Below are 3221 nucleotides of genomic sequence, written 5' to 3'. Positions count from 1 at the left end.
TCTATTTTTAGATAAAATAGGACTTGGAAATTTTCTTGAAAAGAAAATGAAATCTTGCTGCTAAATTTTGACATTTCTTAGATCCTACCAAAATAAAAGGAGGTTTGAGAAATTTTGCTGACATAAAGTACACATATGGGAAATGTTATTTATTAACTTTTTTTTGAGATGTGACAAACTGGTTTAAAGAGAACCTGTCAGCAGGATTGTGCACAGTAACCTGCAGATACTGTCAGGTCAGCGCCATTATACTGATTACAATGATACCTTGGGTAATGAAATCTGTCTTCTGGTTGTTCTTCAATCTTTTTTTGCAGCTTTCAGTTAATGATATGCCCATTCTCCGGGGTGGGGCTATGGGCGGAGCTATGGGTGGGGCTGTGGGTGGTGTATGGGTGGGGCTTTATGTGGTGCTCTGCTCATATTGGCATATGTATGGGTTAATGACAGGTCAGTGATCCTTCAGTGACCTGCCCCCTATTTTACATACTGCATAGAATATTATGTGCAAGAAAAAAATTAACATTCATCACGGAGGCGCCGGCGCTGTAGGATGATACAATGGATAATATGCATTTATTTATTTATGATTTAGTCATATATTATTGTGGGGAAAAAATGTATCTTCATCAACATAGCACTGGCGGCACTTGCGCTGCAGCATGATCGCATGTATAATGTCCATTTATTTATTTTATTTGGTGTTATAAACTTATTCAGAAAAATGATTTCTCTCAAAATGGTGCCGACGGCGCCTGCACAGTAGCATCTATTGAATCACCGGTAGATGCTACTTTGCAGGCGGTGTCATTTTGCTAGAGGAAAAAATTGTCTCCACAAAGATGGTTTGGTCACTAAGCTTAAAATTAGCTTAGTCTGTAAGGGGTTAACAATCAATAATAAAATAAATTAAATATATTTACTTTCATAGCAATTGATGAACATCTTTGTGTTGACTGGCGTAGAAAGTGTTAATGTGCAGAATCATGTAGAAGTCAGGATGGCCGAGCGGTCTAAGGCGCTGCGTTCAGGTCGCAGTCTCCACTGGAGGCGTGGGTTCGAATCCCACTTCTGACATCAATCTTTTCTTGTTACTGATTAGTTGCGGGTCGGCTCCATTGGCGGTAATCTCAAACCAAACACTAAGGGTATGTGCACACGTTCTGGATTTTTCGCGTTTCTTCGGCGGTTTTCCGCATGAAAAACGCATTCATTAAGCATCCCATCATTTTGAATGCATTCCGCAATTCTTGTGCACATGCTGCGTATTTTTCTGTGATAAAAATGCATTGTGGAAAAATACGCAGCATGTTCATTAATTTTGCAGATTTATTGCGGATTTCCCGCTATTTAATGCATTGGGAAGCTGCGTAAAAAAACACAAAAAATCCGCACTAAAAACGTGCAAAAACCGCTACAAAACCGCGAGAAAAACACGTGCAGATTTTATGCAGAAAATCTCCGGTTTTGTTCAGGAAATTTCTGCATAAAATCCTGACGTGTGCACATGCCCTAAAAGTAGAATAACTCAATGGGTATCACTTTTGGGGATTTTCCAAAGTGTACGCCCCTCAAAGTCACTTCGAAACTGAATGGGTCTTTAAAAAATAGGATTATTTGTAAATATTCTTGAATAAGAATGAAAATTTGATGCAAACGTTTAACCCTTCTAACGTCTAAACAAAATAAAAGGAGATTTTAAAAAATGATGCAGAAATAGACAGAAGATAAGATAGAAAGATGGAAAAGTTATTTATTAACTATTTTGCGTCATGTGACTATCTGGTTTAAGGATAAAAGCAGTGAAAGTGTTAAAATTGCTAATTTCCCAAAATTTTCACAAAACTTTAGATATTTTCAGAAAAAAAAATGCTAAAAACTTATTGACCTTAATTTACCGCTAACATAAAGGACAATATGTCACAATAGACACTTGCAAAATGATTGGGATATGTTGAAACATTCCAGAGTTATTAACATATAAAGTGACTGGAAAAATTGGGCGTCATCATTAAGCTCAAAAGGGTTAAAGATCAATAATAAAAGTAAATTATGATACATTTCTATAAATCACGAGCAATGCTCTTCTTTCTGCTGTCTGGTTTGGAAACAGTTAATTCAAGCTCATCAGCAGAAGTCAGGATGGCCGAGCGGTCTAAGGCACTGCGTTCAGGTCGCAGTCTCCTCTGGAGGCGTGGGTTCGAATCTCTCTTCTGATATCAGTTCTTTTATGCCATGAGATTGTTCAGCTTCTCTCCTGTTACTGATTAGTACATGTTACATTACATAATAACACTGACATCTTCTATAGAATTTATATTGTAACTCAGCAATACCAGGAAACTTCAGCTCTTCTATCTAACACTCTTAACTAATTTCAGCCTACAATGGTTTCTTACAGACACCTAAGGAATTGAAAGCTAAATGAATATTTATGTGTGACAACTTTAACCCTATCTCTGTCATTTATATAGTACACCATAATGAGAATATCACAAAGCCTAACCCTTTCTATACTGCGATCCGACCCCATACCTTGTGTGGACAATCACGACCTGTCTGATCACATTCCTTATTTTAGAGTGCAGTTATGTGTGCGCTAACACCTGTAGCTAATGGCCGGGAATATAGATATACAGCGTTTCACTACATAAACACCATAAACCAATCCCTGCGTGGTATTGAAAGAATAAAGACATATCAGTTAAAAAAAAATCAATTTGCAATGAAATATTGCAGTTGTCACAGTGGCCACCAGAGATCAGTATGGTCAGACTGAGGTGAATCTGGATGGTCCACAGCTGGAGCTGACTCTTTGAGCCACACTACAGCAATATGCAAATAACAAAGGTTGAACTTGATGGACCTACAGATGCGCCTTTTCTGGGGTGGCTGGGGGCAGATGTTTTTAGCCAGGGGGGGCAACAACCATGGTCCCTCTCTAGGCTATTAATATCTGTCCTCAGTCACTGGCTTTCCCACTCTGGCGGAGAAAATTACTCGGGAGCCCACGCCAGTTTTTTCGGTGAATTAATCCTTTAATTTAACACCTACAGCTTCAAAATTTTACACACACACTGCTAACATTATTAGTGAGGGATATATAAAAATATAACGGATATGGAATGGTTTACTGTATGTAAACCATGTCTCATCTCCTGTTGGGTTCTGTAATGATTTTACAGAACCTGACACTTAAATTATCGGCTATTCTGCTATCT

General features: G+C 38.2%; 1 non-coding gene across 1 annotated transcript; it reads left to right on the top strand.

The window, feature by feature from the left end:
• The first annotated feature begins 994 nt into the window (after positions 1 to 994).
• Positions 995 to 1077, top strand: TRNAL-CAG (transfer RNA leucine (anticodon CAG)). The gene has a single exon. It is a non-coding gene; the product is annotated as a tRNA-Leu (tRNA).
• The last annotated feature ends 2144 nt before the right edge of the window (positions 1078 to 3221 follow it).

This window comes from Ranitomeya variabilis, chromosome 4 (genome assembly GCF_051348905.1).
Source record: "Ranitomeya variabilis isolate aRanVar5 chromosome 4, aRanVar5.hap1, whole genome shotgun sequence".
Lineage (NCBI taxonomy): Eukaryota > Metazoa > Chordata > Amphibia > Anura > Dendrobatidae > Ranitomeya > Ranitomeya variabilis.
The sequence above is the reverse complement of the archived record's forward strand: the minus strand, read 5'-3'. Positions and strand labels throughout refer to the sequence as shown.